Source organism: Dermacentor albipictus, chromosome 4 (assembly GCF_038994185.2).
Source record: "Dermacentor albipictus isolate Rhodes 1998 colony chromosome 4, USDA_Dalb.pri_finalv2, whole genome shotgun sequence".
Lineage (NCBI taxonomy): Eukaryota > Metazoa > Arthropoda > Arachnida > Ixodida > Ixodidae > Dermacentor > Dermacentor albipictus.
This window is the reverse complement of record NC_091824.1, coordinates 40,043,013-40,062,761: the sequence shown is the minus strand read 5'-3', so window position 1 is coordinate 40,062,761 and position 19,749 is coordinate 40,043,013.

The window sequence follows — 19,749 nt, the reverse complement described above, 5'->3', positions numbered from 1 at the left end:
CAAGCAGATACTCTTTCAAAGAGAGTTTTCGGAACTCTTTGTTTTTCGAGTATAGGTCTTAGATGTTTCCCCCTTTTAAAGTTTTTTTTTCATTTTTTTCACAGACGCCTGCTAAAGCCAATGTGTGCATTCCATGTTCTGTGTGCATTTTCTTTGTTTTCATTATATATTTTTTTCAGAAAAGCGACTTCGCGTTAGCCTTAAGCATTGAGACAACGGGGGATAGTAAACCAAGTTCAATTAACATATCTTGTTCTTACTGTTTCTGTGGATTTAGCACAATGTGTTCTTATTTGTTTGCGGTATCTTGTTTTGATTTATCATGTGTGACCATATCTGAGTGACCATACCTGCTCGCACTGATCTGTAGCGTCATTCACCATTACTTTTGGCAATATATCATTGGAATAAACTACCGAGGGACATTGTATCTGCTATTAAGCATGATGGTTTTGTTAACAAGTTGAAGGTTTTTCTAAATGTGTGATTATTTTTGTGTTGAGTGCTTACTTGCATATGTTATTCTTTCTGTATATAATTATGTCACTGCATCTTACCAATGTTCCTTTTTTTACGGGTTTGTAATTGTAACTGGCTCCCCCTCCCCTATGTAATGCCCGAATGGGCCTTTAGGGCATGCGAATCAATAAATGAATAAATAAATAAACTGTCGTGTCACGTGGCAAGCCTTTAGTCAGAAATAGGCGCGTTTCCGTGCAAATAAAATCGGTTGTTAGCGCTTGTGACGCGGTTTTACGTTTCTTTGTCTCCGCCCCAGTCGCGCTGCGCCTTTCGAATAGCCATGAATTAACACGCTCAAATCAAAGTTCTAATCGGGGCCTTCGGGTGCTCTTTAATGCATAGCAAAATCTTATTGCACCTACGACTACTCATTCCGCTCACATTGGGAGCCGGCCGCGGTGGTCTGAAATCAAACTCTCGTCTTCTCAGTGACATAGTTCCACAGATGCCATGTCACGTGAACATCAAACACATCGTGAAGTTGGACAGCGATGTCGGGTTGAATGTGAATAACGGCGATGCATGCAACAGTACAATTAACAATATAGAAAGGTCAGGCCTTGCGAAGTGAAATAATAAAATCGGCATTTACACACGCACCGACACACCCGTGCACAAAAGTAAACCGCTTGCAATCGATAGAGTAAATATGTGAATACCTGTTTGCACGTACCGTAGCTGTTTTTGCATGTTGGTATGACATGAATGAAACTTTTAGCGCAGAACAAAATTAGTACAAGAGATATAAAACACGCGAGCCCTGACCAAGGTCAGTGCTCGCGTGTTTCATACATCTTCTCGTCCACGTCTTGTTGTGCGCTAAAAACTTCAATCGGACACAATATCATATACGTAGGTGGTGAACGCAGTTCAGCAACTGTTTCCTTGTGGTGGCCTGTTCAAGGTGGTCAGTCTCATTTGGGGTTCTCACTGACATACGCTAGATGACGTGCTGTCATCACTTGTGAGGCCACCAGTTACATTGGTATATAATTACGCTAAGGCCCTAACGGCGAATCTCTTTCTGTATGCAACAGATGCTACAGACAGGTTGTTGCTGTGGTGTATATGCACGATGGACAATTAGTCTTTCTAAACATATGTTCAGGCGCTTTCAGCGCTTTGTAATGTGCATGTTTCTTTCGTGATAGCGGTCAGTTCAGTATCTTCAGGTGAAAAAGTGCCTCAAGTTCATTAGACAGGCTCCTGAAGCGTTGTTCTTTCAGTCACGATACAATATAGTCTATGAAGTCATCGTATATCCTCGCTGTGTCAAAATGCGCGCGTAAAATGTGACATCAAAGGCGGCATTTAATGAAAAAGAAAACGGCATGGAGAAAACTGAAGGATGGCATGCATGTCTACAAAAACCTGAATGACAAATAACTGACACTTCCGATGTCTTTAACTTCGCAAGTTGACTCTCTTTCTCGCATAGAGTCCACGTAGTGCGTCTTTAGAACTTATATGCTTGCAAAACAGGATAAGTAGATAATTTTTAAAGCCGGACGAATGACCATAAGCCAGCATATTAAGGCTAGTGCAAGAAAGAACGCGATTTGACAGCAGTCATATTTCATGAATCATCACATCTAGGGACGATCTGCTTACAAGCAGGCAAAAAGAATAAGTCAAGGAAGCTAAAAATAAAAGGCTCAATTATTTCAAGCGTCGTTGCCTCGATCCAAAGAACGCATATATTCAAGAATTTTCTTATGTACATGATGCATACACTACCAGTGTACATATAAGTGCAGTCGGGAATAGACGCCGAAAGGTTTAGGAGTCAGCAAAGAAAACCATCAGTAAATAACCAGCAATACATGAAAAAAATTCACCGACGATTACGATACTTCCTAAAGCAAATTTTGAATGCAGATATTTCGGTGTTTTGAATTCGCGATATATTACGCGAACGAATCTGATTCTGAACGACAAGGTGCTCTAGTCGACGGCGCGGAGTGAAGCTTCAAGTATAAACCCCATGCAAGCGATCTTGCACGCGACAGCGACAAACGACGCGATGGAGATGGCTGTCGCGTTCGCTCGTCGCCTACAAGTCGTACCCCATGCGAGCGATGACTTAGAGCGACGTCTCCCCGGTGTTGCCAGTATGAAGGCAGCAATATAGGCACTGAAACAAGCGTGATGCTTGCTTTATTAATTTAGGTTGATGTATTTTACTGTAAAAAGCATCATAAAATATTTCTGAGGGTCTTGCAGTAGGTTCGTATCCTTGCACGTATAAAAAATTCTATCGTTACCCCCTTCCGTGCGGCAATCGGTAGTACTTCAGTGATGTACATCCAGTTCCGGCTACACGCTATTGTCTATTCGCTCATAGCACTTTCGGGCAACGAGCGACGAATTCTACATTTCTAGAGCCGAGCGATCAAGCGACAAGACCGGGCGATCTATTCAAGCGACGGCCCGTTTTGTCGCTTTCAGCAGTCGCTCGTCGCCGTCGCGCACAAAATCGTTGTCATGGGGTTTAGCCTTTATCGCGTAGCCTCTGCTGAGGCAGATCGTTTAGCAGCAGCGGCAAACAAAGAATTTCTACCGGTTGCGTAGCTCATTGTTCAGAAAGAAAGCGCGAACACGAGAACGCGTGGTTCGCGCGGAGCGCATTCTCTAGCTGCGGCGGCACCACAGGCGAAGTAACGCATTCGCAGTGGGTGAGTGAGTGAGTGAGTGGGTGAGCGAGTGAAATAACTTTATTTGGTCTAGAGAAGACGTAGGGATTCGAAGCCCACGCCAGCGCTTTCTCTCTGCCATCGCCGCATGCCTGCTCCCTGCAGGCACTGAGCTTTCTTCCTCACTCTTTTGCCATACCCTTCCTCGCTTCCAGCCTCATGGTTCTGCTGTGTCCTCCTTCCCCTATCCTTCTCGCGCCTCTCCGCTTCCGCCGCTCTTTTCATCCCCCGGTACGCGCCGCGTTCGCTCTTATCTTTCGCTGTGCTCGTTCGCTCGGTTACAAGTGACACCGACGGTCGCCGCAGGAACGGCCGGCTAAGAGCTGCGCTCTTAAGAGGAAGCTTTAGCTCGGGCCCAAGTCCGACCCGGCCTATTCAAATACATGGAAAACGCAAAACGTTTTTATGAGATAACCCCTGGACCGATTTCGATAAAATTTGTTGCATTTGAAAGAGAAAGATAAATTATAGTGACTCTTGGAAGCGGAATTTCGATTTAGGGCTTGAATTTTCCTAATACGATTTTCAAATATTTGACCGTTTGAATAAACTAGAAGCACGAAGTTTACAAATTCATAGCTCTGCATCAAGAACTGATATCGCAGTTCTGTAAGCGGCATCCATTAGATAATTGAAAGCGGACAAATTCAGTAAGTCATTTTACATCTTACGTGAATTTCTTACGTTGGTTACAAGGGTTTTGCAAAAGTTGTATTTCCCTATGAATATTTTTTTATATTGATGTGTAACATATCAATTTTGTCCGCTTTAGATGTACTATTAGATGCAATTAACAGAATTGTATTATCAATTTTAGTGGTTGAGTTACATAGTTGTAAACTTGATAGTTTCGTTTTCGTGAAAATTTTCGATTTTGCCAATTTTTATTCAAAAATTGACGACCTAACTCAAAAATTCTAAACCAACAGTCACTAGATTTTAAGTTTGTCTTTTAAATGCAACTAACCTCGTCAAATTTGGTGCAGTGGTTGCCGAGAAAAAGGAATTCTCCTTTTACATGTATTTAGGTAGGAGCACTCGAGCTAAAGCTCCCTCTTAAATAGAGGCGGGAAATAAAGCTAGGACGCTGGATCGACCACAGATGAAACAAGATATGTGTGATTCACAGCCGTGAAGATCTAAACTCATGCAATATGTTCGGGCAGAGGTAATGGAGAAGGCTGCACAGAAAAGCTGATAATATTACGTAAAACTTATCAGAGCGCATATTCACGGAAACGTTTGATGCGTAAGAGCGGTTTCTCATCAGCCGGAGTTCGCCCGCGTGTCAATGTCAGTCATAGCAGGGACCAGTTTAATTACGAGACTATCACAATGACCTAGCTTAATTGCAGACGGCATTTTAGAATGTTTTGAAAATACGAACCTAGAAAGCGAGTGGAAGTAAAGAGAAAATTTATATGATCAGTAACCCGAAGGAAGGCAAGAAATGACGTGGCTTTGTAACAAGGACGTCGTGCCTCGGGTGCTGCTATCTAAATACATGTAAAAAGCGAATTCGTTTTTTTTTCAGCAACCACTGCACCAAATTTGGCGAGGTTTGTTGCATTTAAAAGAAAAACTTGAAATCTAGTGACTGTTCGTTTCGAAATGTAGATTCAAGTCATCGATTTTTCATTAAAAGTAGCAAAATTTTAAAAGTGTCAGGAAACGAAACTATGAAGTTTACAACTCTGCAACTCAGCAATGACAAATGATATCACAATTACGTGAATTCCATCTAACGGGGCATATAAAGCGGACAAAATTGATACGTTACACCTGAATATGAAAAACTCAGTAATATGGAAATACAGATTTTGCAGAAGTCTTGTACACAACTTAACAAATTCACGCAAGATATAATATGACATATCAAGTTTGTTCGCTTTCAATGATCTAGTGGATGCCGTTTACAGCACCGCGACATCTGTTCTTTTGCAGAGCTACTAATTTGTAACTTTTATGCTTCTATATATTTCAAACTTTCGAATATTTGAAAATCTCTTTAACAAAATTGATGTCCTAAATCGATATTCCGCTTTCAGCAGTAACTAGAATTTAACTTTTTCTCTCAAATTTAACAGATTTCATTCAAATCGGTCGAGTAGTTATCTCAGAAAAACGTTTTTGCACTTTACATGTATTTGAATAGGCTGCGTCGGAGTGAGCCCGAGCTAAAGCTTCTTCTTAAATTTGGTGCTCATTTAAAATGCAGTTGAACACTTCAACTAATTCATAGTATTAGCACGTTACCGCGTATGTCAAGTCGTTTTTTTTCTCACGGTAATATTTTATGTTCGCAGCTAGGTGCATACCACCTGCTGCTGCCTTCAAGGACCATGAATGCTCCCCGAATGAATCGTTTATCAATAGACCCGTTTGGCCAATGTAAACCGTAGCTAAGCGGAATATTGTAAATGACTTCAGTGGCACAAGTCACAAAGGGCTTTGCATGCATGCCGCTTTTCTTTTTGTCCTGGCCACATAGTAGGCAGCACAACCTAGAGAGTCTCGAAGGGGCTTTGAAAACAACGTCCATTAGATGCTTATGTCACATTTTCCTCTGGTTGGGCAAAACAGCTTGTTTGTATGGCAATACCACAACCTTTTTCGATTTCCCCTTCACCTGTGCAGTTGCAGCGGGTGCCACTTTTCACTTCTTTAGAGGCTGACCTCCCACAGCTGCAAACAGACTGACACGGAAGCACGAGTTCGGCATTGAGATTTCTCAATGCCGAACTGAGGCACGATGAAGCTATCACTCGTAGTGACAAGCTTTATGCGTGGAGAGTCACATAGTAAAAAACTTCTCTCAGAGCGTTGCAAATATTCCCTACGTGGTTCTGCGGGTTAAAATACAAGATCTAGACACTGCACCACGCCACTGGCAGGAGTTCAAGGGTAAAAGATGATGAACGTGGACAATGATTAAAGTATTCTAACACGTTATTAGCTGCTGATGTGGGCATTTAGTTATTGGTACATATTAAAAAACTAGAAAGTCAAGTTGTCAACGTACCTGTACACATTTAAAGCATGTCTTTATTCAATATCTGGTTGCACCCACCTTGGTTGCTCAGTGGCTATGGTGCTGGACTGCTTAGCACGCGGTAGTGGGATCGAATTTCGGCGGCCGCATTTCGATGGGGGCGAAATGCGAAAACACCCGTGTACTTAGATTTAGGTGCACGTCAAAAACCCCAAGAGGTCAAAATTTCCGGAGTCCTCCATATTGCGCGCCTCATAATCTGAAAGTGGTTTTGGCACGTAAGGCCCCATAATTTTTCAGATCTGGTTGCAGCTGCGGGACCAACTTAGCTAAAAAAATTTCAAGAAGTACAGGCGCAACACAAGAGCAAATGCGTGTTCCCCTCTATTGTAGATAGGCTTTGTTGTCAAACATTACAATAGTCGAGCACCGATAAATTTTCAGGAGCTGTACCTGACGAGGCATTTTGAAAATTAATTAGTGAAGCGTTTTGAAAACAAACCCCTCCGTGAGAGCCTATCGCATCATGGACTCAACAACTCATCGTGCGGCACAGCGTAGAGCAGCTTCTCTACATCAATGAAGATACCCTCCTGCTGTTGCCAGCGCAAAACGTAAACGGGACACGAGACGAGAAGACGACATCACAAGCGCTAGCTTTCACCAACGTTTATTTGAAAGAAACACGGCTTCTTATAGCTTAGCCCACACGTGTCACAGACACGTAATTGCGGATCGTGTCAAAAATGCACTTTTTTTTGCACTCAATATAATGATTCTACGTGTAAAAGCTCACGTTCTTTTTTTTGTGCTAGTAATAAGGACGGCGTGATAACGTATTGGTCACGAAGTATGGCAATCTCCGCTGTTTCAATTATCTCCCGAACCAGCTGGTCATTGCGCTTTTTCAGCACTTCACAGCGTCTGCATTCTGAGGCACAAGCTTTAGAGGGACAATTCCCTCAAGTCGTACCCCATGGGGTGGTGTCCACCAGCACGAAACTCTTCGCTATGGCTGAGCCTGCTTTTTCTTTGAACAGCGACGTTGCAAGGACAGTAAATCCGCCTTCTTTTCCACATTGCAAGTTCGAGGCTCGAATTATGGAAGTAGTCCGCTACCTGGCGATGAACGACACGGTCAAAGACCGTGCGGCGCGGTACACGCCCGAGGACAGCAACACATCCCGATCGACATAATGGATCTCCAGGCTCGGAGCTTTGTATTGTGGCGAAGAGCTCCTGTTTGGTGCTGCAGCCTGTACGCCAAACTTGGGACCTTTATTCCAAAAAAATTTTTTTTTCATCGAGTGGTGGCACTCACGCCTCACCAAGAGCACATTCTATGAAGACCAGCTGCTGCGTTTTGATGGATGAATTACAACACTAGCTCATAAAAAAGTGCCGGGCGATGCGATATTTGTGGCCAGTTCGATACGTACTTTCATTTCGCAATAAATTAAGGCGAATAATTGGTGACAGAAAACACTGCACCGACTGGCAGTGGGCGAGTGCCCTCAGCGCTTTCGGAGTGGGAGGGGCAATATAGGAATGCTGGCATAATGAGAGGCATCGGAGCCAGCTGTGGAAGAAGACGGCGACGAACGCGCGAGCGGCAGTGCTGTGCAGTACCGAATATACACGTATCTTAGGTAATAGCTTAGATACTCTTTGGGCATCGGGTATCAGCATCATGGCACGTCTGGCAAGACGTTTATCAGTATCTGTATTTAGGATACATGAAATAATGTATGGTGTATTGTAAGAAAGAAGATACTGCTATCGCAACATCACCGTGCGAAACTATAAACTTTCACTGAACCCCGCTTCTCAATCTGATACTGCTGCCACTAAGCCACCTCAATAAAACTCAGTGCAGCGACATTCTGTCATCTTTCAGCCAGAACCCTCCAGCGAGGGCAGGTCATAAGGTCAGCGCGTAAACGGTATTCTCTGAACAGTAATTCGTTTACCGACAATGTAAAACTCCACAGCGATATTTGTGTCATCGTGCAGAGGCTTCTTATTGACGTTCTTGTAATTTGAAGGCGACCCGCTAGCCTATCGGCAAGCAGAGCAGTGACTCACATCTATTACAAAATCTACAAGCAAAACCCGCTGACAGCACAGCGTACAAAGAGCTTTCATGTTAAGCAGCTAAAGCAATCAAAATAAATTGTTTCGGAATGAAACTAGTATACTTTGCCCAAGAAAAACGAAAGCTTGAGATACTAACAGATATTTCATGTAAACGAAAGAAGGTTGATCGCAGTTTAAAAGTTTCCAAGGAAATTGTTTGTCTTATGTGTTTCTTGTTACATTATATACGTATCTCCTAATAAGAAATATGCGAATGTATAGATGTGTCTTAATATACAAATAGAAAGTGTCGCATCAGATACAATAATTGTGGTAGTATCTTTTATCTTTATCTCAAATACTTGTTGCGCGTGTGTCATGTATCATGATACAACTGAACGTATCTTTGCCCAGCCCTAGCAAGCAGTGGCACGATCGCGTTCTCGCGGTTTCCGGGAGTCGCCGACGCTCAAACAAGGAACGGCCGCCTAAGAGCTGCTCTCTAGTGTTGAATTCCAATGGCGGAGTCGGAGCAAGTTTTTCTGCTCATTTCGGGGCAAGTTTGTTCCAATGACTGAGTGAGGGCGGGAGTAAGGTGTTCCAATGAGAGAGTCGGAGTGGATTCAGAGCGGGAGTCACTCCGTGGAGCAGAAAAAGATGCTCCACCAAAATCGGCGGATTGGACCGGAACTGTGCGTGACGTATTTCCTTTACCACGTTTGTCTGCTGGCAGGCGCCACCAGTCACGACTCGCGAGGAAGCAAAAGCTGCTACACACTTGGCGAGATATCCATTCAGCACTCTTAAAAAGTACAGCAGGTGAACGGCGCTGAAGAGACAAGTGACCGGTGCGGCGGTGCTGGGAGCCAACAGCGGAAGGAAATTACAACGCGCAAGGTATCCTGGGTAACTCGGCGATAAAAGTTCCGCTTCCGCCTTGCTACGGCGGCGCAGGTTGTGTTCCACTCACGGATTTGGAGGCGTTGCTCTACGCCAGAGTCGAGTGCTCGCTCGCAGAGTCTGTCGGCTGCTCCGACTCCGCCATTAGAATTCAACATAAAACTCAGTTGTCACTGCAGCTGATGTCCGCTGTTGCTTTAGTAACACAATGCCGCTGGCTCCGACATGTTTCCATTAGTGACATACCGCCCTCAGCCTGTGCTCAAAAATACGGTCGTGTTTCCAAGATCGAGCTTTCAAAATTGTGCAAATGTCCGTCCGACAGAATGATAGCCCGGGTACCTTGCTTCGGACGTCGACTCTCAATTCTGTCAGCTGTCCTTGCGATTCGTCCCTCATTTGCGGAGGTCCGCTTCAGCTGCACCTTTTCAGGCGAAAATTGAGCGCGACGAAAGCGTGGGGTGTTACTGTGCTTGCAATGTGCTGAAGCTAGCTCCAGTTATGAAAGAAAAACGCTGCTTCTCAAGAAAACGCCAGAAACGTGAATGGTTTTCAATATGACAAAACAATTCCTCCTCGGCACGTTCTGGTTGCGCTCTTCTGCTATAGCACAAAAAAAGTAAAACAAAGAAAGAGAGGGTTGCCACTGCAAGGCAGGCTTTTGGTGCTCTCAATAGGAAGTGACGTGTGCAGTGGCCAACACAGCGGCTGGGGCGGAGGCCGCGATTGAGAACTCTTTCTGCCAGCTAGCTACGCAGTTCTGACAAACTACGAAAGGGAAGGCTTACTTGGAGCGACTGCGGCAGCTTTGCGGCTATGGATTTACGCTGCTGAGCTCGAGGTGACGGATTCGATCTCGACCACGGCGGACGCGGTCCGATGAGGGCGGAATGCAATAATGCTCTCGTGTACAATCCATTAACTGGCTGCACGTTATGGATTCCCACGTGGTCAAACTTGATCGGGAGTCCTCCATTATGGCATGACTCATTATCAGGTAATGGTTCTCACACTTAACATCCCCGAATGTAGCTTTCGCTTAGTTGGGCTATAGACTTTAACGTAACTATAGCAGAACTCGGTGCTCCAGGAAATCCGAAGAAAACATTGTTGAGAAAAGAATTTAATATTGATATATAAATGCAGCAGAACAGGAAGACCTGTCCTGAGAGAATATTTGCGTGTTAATTAGCATTAATATTCATCATAGAAAAAATCTGAGCGGTTCTGTGTATTATTCTGCGGTTCTGTGAGTATTAGGACTGCCTTTATAAACATTGCGCAGCTCCATCAGCATTAATGAAATATATGACTAATATGGTGGTAGGTCCGATGAATATTTCATAACGAATTTCTCAAGCGCGGCTTTTCATCTGGGACTGAAACGCAGAGTAAGTTCTGTCTGCTTTCCTTTCTTTTTGACAGAGTTCGTCGCTCCCTACTATTTCGGGCGTCTTAAAGACCAAGGTGTCATAGCGTATTATATGTTTTAAGTTCCGTGTGATGTGGGTACGTGCTTAGCGCAAAATTGACGGCATGGTTATATAAAAAAATACAATTGCGCTGTGAGGCTGCTTCCCAATACAAGGCGAACACTCACGTGTGCGTCTAGATGCGTGTTGTTTTGTTTTTTCATGTATTGCTTAGTTTGCTTTCCCTTATTTCCATTTCCCCCTCCCCCTCACGTGTAGAATAACCACTCAGAGCACAATCTTATAGTTCCTGCCTATCTTCTCTCCTTCTCGCCCTAAACAATGCGTGATCATATCGGATCGTACATAGCGCGAGCGGAAACGAATTGAAACATTCTGTGATGCTATCGTTATAGCCTCGTCGTTCTTGTTTGGTTCATCTTTTCGATAACTGGCATCATGGGCCGTGAAGTAAGAGGCGTTTCAGAGCGTGCGCTTTCTAATCACAGCGCATATCTCCTTTTAGGAGCGCGTGGCGCATGGAAACCGTTGTAAGAGGTAGATAGGCTCGCCAGACGCGCGCCTACACTGAGCTGCTTGTATTTATTTATTTATTTATTTTTTGCTTCGACGAATCAAAATTTGAGGATCGGGCGTAGCGAACGAGCCCGACGATTTGCACAACAAATAGAGCGCGCGCTTGTGGCTCGCGCATCCTTCGGCATCACTTTATTCCGATTCGCCGGCCGTCCGCCGAGAATGAGCCGCGTCGAATCGCGATGCAATAGCTGTGCCGCCTAGTAGCTGGCTATTTGAGCGGCCATCGCACGCCCGTCTCGGCCTGCCCGCGCTGTTACGCTGTTTGATCTGCGCCACGGCTGCGAAAAGAACCCGTTTGAAATGATCGCTCGATCGCCTCCGCACGGCCAGAGTTCCCTTTCTGCCTTTCCCGGCGGGGTGCGGCGACTACAGCTGTCATATTTCGTTCGCATAGGGTAGCAATTGCCACCGACCGTTATTATTACGATACCAATCTCGGCGTGTGCGTTAGGGCGCACGGCTTAATCCCGCGCCCGTGTAATGCCCTGCAGTTTGGGCCGGCGGCAACAAGCGGCAGCGAGATGGCGCGATTGGGGCGGTTCGTCATTAACGGATTCAGATTGTCTTTTACGTGCGCCTTGTACGCGGGTGAATAAGGGGGGTGAGGTAGCGGGGCGTTCGCGGACATGCACGTGCGCATGCTACATATTGTTTGTTATCTCCGACCTTTCTTCTTGTTCCCTACTTTTCTTTTTGCTTTTTTTGCAGGCACGAAATTATTTCTCTATACATGTAGAAAGTCGTTAAGTCAGATGCAGCTTGTTTCGAAGACCATGGAGCTCATCTTCTCCTTGTTTTACGTCTTCCGGCACCGCAATTACTCGTTGTCCCCTTGCCGAGAACAGTGGACTGGGCGCACCACGCGATCGCAGTTATTGGGCTCGTGCAGTTCTCCAACAGCCGCTTCGCAATAACTGCCTTATATATCGGGCTTTCTCTATCTTTCGTTTTACTATTCCTAGCACCGACGGGATCGGGCGTATAGGAACAAAAAAAAATCTGGTTACCCTATAAACCTGTACAAATTCGTAGTGTTCTTGCTCGTTAACTGAACCACGCGCTGGCTTGTTCTGTTCCAGAATCGTGGAAACTTCGGCTTTATAATGATTTTTCTCTTGTGGCTGCGTTGTTGGGCGGTTTGGCTGACTTAATGCCCCAACTGAAACGTTATTGCGCTTTGTACAAAAAGCCCCTTAATTGCCTCCGTAAGTAATAAATGCAGCGCGTTATAGACCGAGCGGCATCCTGTTATTAGTGCTTGATTGCGCTCGGCGTTTGCAGAAAGGAAGCAATAACCGATTTGTCAAAAAGCGCATAGCCTTTCGTTTTTCTTAAGTTGCTCTTCTAACGGCGCGTGGCCTCTTTAATTGCTATTTGTGGAATACTACTAATAAAGCCACTGATGGAATCACCTCCTGCTATTATTTGGTGTTTTTTTTTTACTTGTGAGTACGGTTGTAGCAAATTATTGCTCTGCTCTCCTTGTCGCCGGTGCTGTATAGGTGCCTATTTTATTTAAAACACGTTGGCGTGGTAGTTGGCTATAATCTACGATAGGCTGTATAAGCGCGACTGAACGAGGACGTAGAAAAAGGAACCGCTGTCTCTGTGTTTCTTTATGTTTCTACGTCCTCGTTTAGTCGCGCTTATACACTCTATCAAGGATGCCTATTTTAGCAATCACAAATTACATTTTTTCTCTCGCAATACATGCGCTTAACATTTGGGCCTGCTGAAGCTAGTAACGGTCCATGGGGCCTCACCCAGCAAGCTCTAAATGCAATACATGCAGAAAACGCACATAAATGTAGGGCCGCGCTGTTACTGTGCAAGTGTACTTTTCCTAAGAATACAGCAAAATCATAACACGAAGTCGCATCTTTCAATCAATGTGAAGCGAGACTTCTGTGAAGCGGTAATCGAAGGCGATTGACTGGTCCATTTTATTACTGCGTCTTTGGCGTAAAGGAAACCAGCGCGCGCATATGGTCTCACACACCCGTGGTACGCAGTGTCACACTCACGGCGTTCATCTGCTGGAGTTAGTTGGCACTGGCAAGATACAAGCTTACGTGCGATTGTGGCTTAACAGTTATAGAGCATAGGGCTGCTGTGCTGAAGGACCGAGGTTCGATCCCAACGTCGGGCACATACTTTCATATTTAAGGTGAAAGCCTTAGGTCTGTCTTTTAAGGTCGCTTTGTGAGGTACAGAAAATATCATGTGACCCAAGGAAGGCCAGAAGCAAACCATAACAGGTCCAGCCACCTGTCGGAGAAAGTTAATGATTAGCAAAGTTGATCAATGATTGATTATTCATTGGTTAAAGGTCTATTAGGGTTAATTAAGGAGGATTAAGGTGTTTTAATGAGGATTACGGTAGATATGGTGGATAAAGGTGTATTAAGGTGAATTGGGGTGAATTAAGACGGATTAAGATATAATAAGGAGGATTAAAGAGGGTTAAGGTGAATCACAATAGGCTTTCGCCTTCGCGTCACTTAGGCGATAGCTAAACACACCTAGGATTTTGTTTTAAGCGTGAGCCAGGCGGCAGGTCAGTAGCAAACCCACCAGCCACGGCCAGGAAAGTCTTGGATGCTTCGTAGACAAGGCTTCAATTTAAAATTCCCGCAGAACCCATCACACAATGAATGTAAACAATATTTGAATTAGCATCGAAAACAAGTCACATCGTATCGCCAATGCCGAAGCACGTCACGTGTGGGGCCTGCATGCAGCCGAACTCCTCTCTCGCACTTCTTTCTGTACAGGCGGCGCCACCTGGCAGCGTCGCTACCAAGTCGGCGCGTGGCGGACTTCGCGGTGACGTGTATTCAGACCGGAGCATCGGAGCTGAATGGTATCTTCAGCGCGTTCGAGAACTGCGCATTGGGAAATTTCCAACAAAATGCTGGTAGGCACGTAAAAAAAAAAAAGCGGCAAACGAGAGCAGCTGAATAAAATACTCAGCCTTTGAGGTGCACACGGTTTGATGCCTGTCTGCATGATCTTGTAAATAAGACCGGAAATGTTGGGGAAATCTGCGTGCGCGAGCACATCTGCAGGTATTCCTCCCAAAAAGAACTCAAGCTACGCCATCCTGTACTGTTATCGGGCAAGAAGGATCTGACGGTCTGAAACGCGTTTTTCTGAGTTCTAAAAAGTGGACTGAAACATTACGGCAAGATGAAGACTTAAAGTTACCAACAGTCGGCAACAGCGAAGCGGCATGCTCTCACAGGCGATAATTAATGCACCTTTCTGTTCGCGCGATATAGCAACGGTTACAATCGAGCGGGATTTTATAGACGAGCGAGCATGCCACTTTACTAGAAGAAAATATGTACAGTCATCTGGCTGCCCACTGTAACACGTCTGGTTGCACCCTGGTCTTTAAGAAGTGCGAAATAATTGGAAAATATAGTGAAAAGCGCGCGCGGGAAATCTTTGAGACATTTTGCATATTCACTAGTGGCGGCGCATGTGTCAGTTCTGCATCCCTCACGCTATGAACAAAATAACTCCATTATCTCCGTCTCTAACGCTTGTCCTTCTTTTTCTGTTCTTTATGCCGCCTTCAATTATGTCTTCACATGCTGCTTCTGCAAATAAAACATTTGGTTGCTAGTCAGCGCTCTGTCCTTCGCTGTTTACTCGCTTGTCCTGTGGCGCGCTGTTTCTGTTTTTTTTTATTCTTAAGATGAACCAACCAGCCCCTTTGAACACGCTGCTAGCGTTTTATCTTGTCACCTACTCTCGGTTCTTCACGAGGTTTCGCAATGTGCTTGCTTGCGAGAAATTTTGTATGTGCCATTCTCCTTGTTATTGTCGTCGTTGTCAGCATTCTCCTGGATATTGTTATAGTTGTTGTTGCTGTCGTGGCAGCTTTTTGTCAGCTGAATCAATAGCGTTCACAATACTTCTATATGCATAAAAAAGTTTCCTCAGAAATCGGTGTAGAGACATCAGTCACTCTGCTTCTTATGCTGTCAGTGATCGGCATCATAAACAGGGCCCGTATTTATAAAACTGTTTGACGCTGGAATTGTTTGTTACTAAAAATTCAAGCCAATCCTGATGATCCATATGTTTTTAGCGAAGGCCGAATACCAGTGGCAAGGAGCACTTACGAAAAAACAGCACCACGGTGGTGGATAATAAGAGCATTGTAAAGACGCGCCTCCATCAGTCCAAAGCTGAGCCAGCACAAAAGACCAATGAACGACGTAGCAAATATACGGGCCTCAATTCAGGAAATAGTCCCTACACTATAAAGAGAAATTCGCATGAACAGGTACCCACAATTTGTGACTATAAGCAAAAGAAGCCAGCGAGCCAATAACATGTAGCTGGAGCGCACGAAAGCATCGTGAAATCCCTCCCCACCTGTATAAATCAACGTTTTGAAATCGTACTAATATAAATGTAGTAGTGACGCACCAGCAAATTAACTGCGCCGGCAAATAAAGACCCTATATTCTGTTTTTATTACTTTATTTTTACCTACTGCAACCCCTGAAAGGGTTGTCACAGCTGTGGGGCGAAAAACATTGTTACCTACTCAATCAGCTTAAGGACAATACGATCAGCTGTCAATAGCAGCTAGAAATTCCTTCAGCAACAAGGGTGTAACACCAGCGAGCCACGTATACCAACATTGGACTGCCCAAGTGAAAATTCTATGTTTAAATATTTTTTGTTCTACCATAGAGATAGAGAGGCAAATGAAAGAAAGGCGGGGAGGTTAACCAGAGTTAAAGCCTCCGGTTTGCTACCCAGCCCTAGGGGAAGGGAAAGGAGAAGTAAAGACGGAAACAAGAGCAGGGACAAATAGAAAGGCGTAAAAGAAAGGACGAGATTGTTATAGTCTTTCTAATAGGCCACTGCCACGTAAGAAGGTCAACAAAGCCTTGACCGACTTTCGGTGCGACGACAGTTCATGTCGGCATTCCAAGACTCTCTGTTCTGAAAGTGGCCTGTCGTCAAGGCGTGCCAACATGGCATCAAGGGACAGCCGGTGCGCGCTGTATTGAGGGCAGTGGCAAAGTACGCGGTCTATAGCCTTCTCGCCGCACGAGTGACTGCAAGCCGCGCTCTCGTCCATACCGACTCGGAAGGCAAAATATTTTGAAAGCGACACCAAGTCACAGTCGGCAAAGTACTGTTGTCTCGAGCCGAAAGATTCCACATCGGGGTCGAAGTCAAAGGAATGGGCTCAGTCGGTGCAGACATGTGTGCTTCAAGCTTGGTGTGTTCCATTAAGATCTTACGGCTTCATTTGCAAGCACACGAATTTTAATTGCTGCGTCTGTTCTTCAGAATGGTATGGAGTCTTCCAAGCCCTCTCCATGTGCAGATCGGGCTGCTGCATCAGCATGTTCATTTCTCATTATGCCACAGTGGCTTGGAATACACTGTAACGTGGTGTCGTGTACTTGCTCGACGAGGTGGTGAAGCAGCAGTCTGATTTCTAGAACTAGTTGTTCGTGGGGCCCGCGGGGTAAGGCACAAACCAAACCATGAAGAGCAGCTGTGTAGTCACTGAACACGCTCCATTTCTGCGGCAGCTCACCAGAAATTACGCGAAGCGCACAACAAATAAAAGCGAGTTCTGCGACAGTCGATGTAGTCTGGTGAGATAGTCGAATCTTACCGGTGAAGGTTTTTGTAGGAAAGATCACCGATCTTGCAGACCCATTCACGGCGGCTGAAGCATCAGTATATGGATGGGGATGCTTGTTGTATGTCTCGTACAGCAAGAGCAGTGAAAGCTGCTTGAGTGCTGGAGACGAGCATTGTGCTTTTGTTCGTATTCCTGGTAGCATTAGTCGAACTTTTGCTTGAAGTAAGCACCATGGGGGAAACGGAACTCTCGCTGGAGCTGTCTAACCTGATGGAAGGTTCCCACGATAGGACAGGCTTGTCTAACAAAAGGTGGCACGTCGTCAATCCTCTAGCAGTGAGGCTAGATTATGGGCAGGGGCTCGAGCAAGGTATCTTACGTGCGCTCTGAGCGCTTTCATGCCAAATGAGCTTTAGCTGGGAAATTGTGTGCAATCGCAATTGTTTCAGCTGTTGGTGAGCATCGCGGCAATCTGAGACACATTCTAAGTGCCTGAGCCTGTACGCTTTCGAGTGTAGTAATATTAGTTATGCAGGTGTTGGTCAGCACAGGCAAGCTGTATCGCACATACCCGAGAAAGAGCGTCCTGTATAGTTGCATCATTGCATGTGCTGAAGTGCTCCAGGCTTTTCCTCCAAGAAACTTGAAAACATTAGAAGCATCCGTCAGGCGCTTCCTTAGGTAGGCCAAATAAGGACTCGAGCAGAAGCCACGATCGATGATTACGCCTAAGAATCGGTGCATCCAGTCATAAGGTTTTGTTTGACTGTCGATACAGGCATCGTATGATCTCATTGGCTTTCAGCTAAATGCGATCAATGTGAATTTTTCTGGCGAGATCTTGAGGCCTTGTTCATTTAGATAGATCGATGCTAACGTGGCAGCTTTTTGAAGCCTTGCGCATACCTGCGGCCATGTCACACCAGATGCCCAGACGCAGATGTTGTCGGCTTACATTGATACTTTGACCGCGATCGGCAGTCGTTCCACAAGACCAATGAGTGCAAGGTTGAAGAGCGTGGGACTCAAGACACCGTCACGCGAAACTCCATGGTGCCTGTAATAATGCAAGGTTGGGCCAGCTTCAGTGTTAGCAAATAGAATCCGCCAATGTAAATAACTGCGTGTCCAACGATGTAATTGACCGCCCAGACCCACCGATTTCGATGCTTTTAGTATGGCGTCATGAAGAAAGTTGTCATAGGCTCCCTATATATCTAAGAACATTGCGACAGATAATCTCTTACACGCCTTTTGATGTTAAACATAGGTTACCGGATCGATAAAATTGTCGATAGAACATCGGTGACGTCGAAAGGCGGCCATGGTGTCTGGGTAGATTTCTTATGCTATCTTCGGCTGGTCGCTTCCATCCCCCGAAGAAGAGTCGGGCAGATCCGGCGTTCCCCGAGCTCAGAGGTAGAGGACGAGCGCGCAAGCCAAACGTGCGACTCGCTCTCGGAGGAGGCAATGGCAGATGCTAAACCACGTGACTACTACCAACGTCCGATGTTTCGCTTATCGAAAGCTCCCGGCGCTGCCGGGAAAACCGGCGGACGCGCCGGCGGGACGAGCGTTCGTCGCAGTGGCCTAGGTTGCCTAGGTTACGGTGGGCCGTCGCCAACAGCAGCAACGCGGCTCTGCGATGACGTTTCAATTTCGACGACTGCTCCGACGACAGGGCTCGGAGCGCCTCAGAGCGCTCGAAGGTGGAGGAGAGCAATCGAGAAGAACCAGCCGAACGCAGGGCGGGCACCCTCTTTCAACCAGCCGAAGACAACGCCGCTCGCGAGAGCGCTCCAGAGCGCTCAGAAACGACCAGTCGAAGATGGCATAAGTATTCGAGGTACCACTTAAGTCTGGCGAGGATCATTCACTCCACTACGTTGCCAACGCAACTTCCCAGCGCAATTGGTCGGTATGAAGTAATTTCTAAGGGAGACTTGCCAGGCTTTAGAAGCGGAAGCAGGTGGCCCATCTTCCAATCTTGAGAAACTTTGCCGTCCTGCCAGGACTCGTTATATATACGAAGGAGCGCACTTCGTGCTCGTTCATCAAGGTAAGACAGAATGAGGTAAGATATGTCTTGCGGACCAGGCGAGAACGACAAATGACATAGGGCGAACGCCGCGTCAAGCTCTTGAGTTGCGAAAGGCCGATCCATGCGTGGATCTTGTGAGTCTGGAATATGGTTAAGTAGACATGGCGTTGTGCCCCTTCCGGTGGCAGTTGCCAGCCTGCTCCTCGCTTTCTCTTTCCTGTTAATTGTATGTATGGGTTCAAAATAAACAATAATAATAATAACAATAATAACAATAATAACAATAATAATAATATGAATACAGTAAAAGCTCGTTAAATCGAACCGCAAGGGGAAGCCGCTTCAGTTCGAATTAACGAAAGTTCGAACTGACGAAAGTGAAGGAGAGCAACAGTACACTGCGATTTGGAAGCAGTAGGGCATGTCAGAAATTTGGCGTGTCAGAAAGTGATGGCGTGTGCCGCGGGCACACGCCATCTTCAAGTCGAAGCTCTGGGTCCGACTGTGCCACACCACCGATGTCCACCGAAACGAACGTTAGCCGAGGCTTAACACTATCACAATGATTCGCGACGGCCGATACCTCCTAAGCTGAAAACAGAGGTGCACAACCGATGAAGACTGCCGAGACAAAGACGCTGAACATGTGAAGGTGGCGAAGGCCCTGATTCGTTGGTTCTTGATTGCAAGCGCAGCTGCGACGTACTTGATTCGCTGTGTTTTGGCGCTTGCCGTGCCATCTCCGCACAACATTAGCAGCTGTACAAGATTTGCAAAGCCTCCGAGATTCGCAGCCGGCAAGAAGTCTTGGAGGTTACGTAGAACGGAGAGGCGGCAGCCGCCACTGCCTTCTGGCTGACCCCGCGTCGGTTAGATTTTTTTCCGAT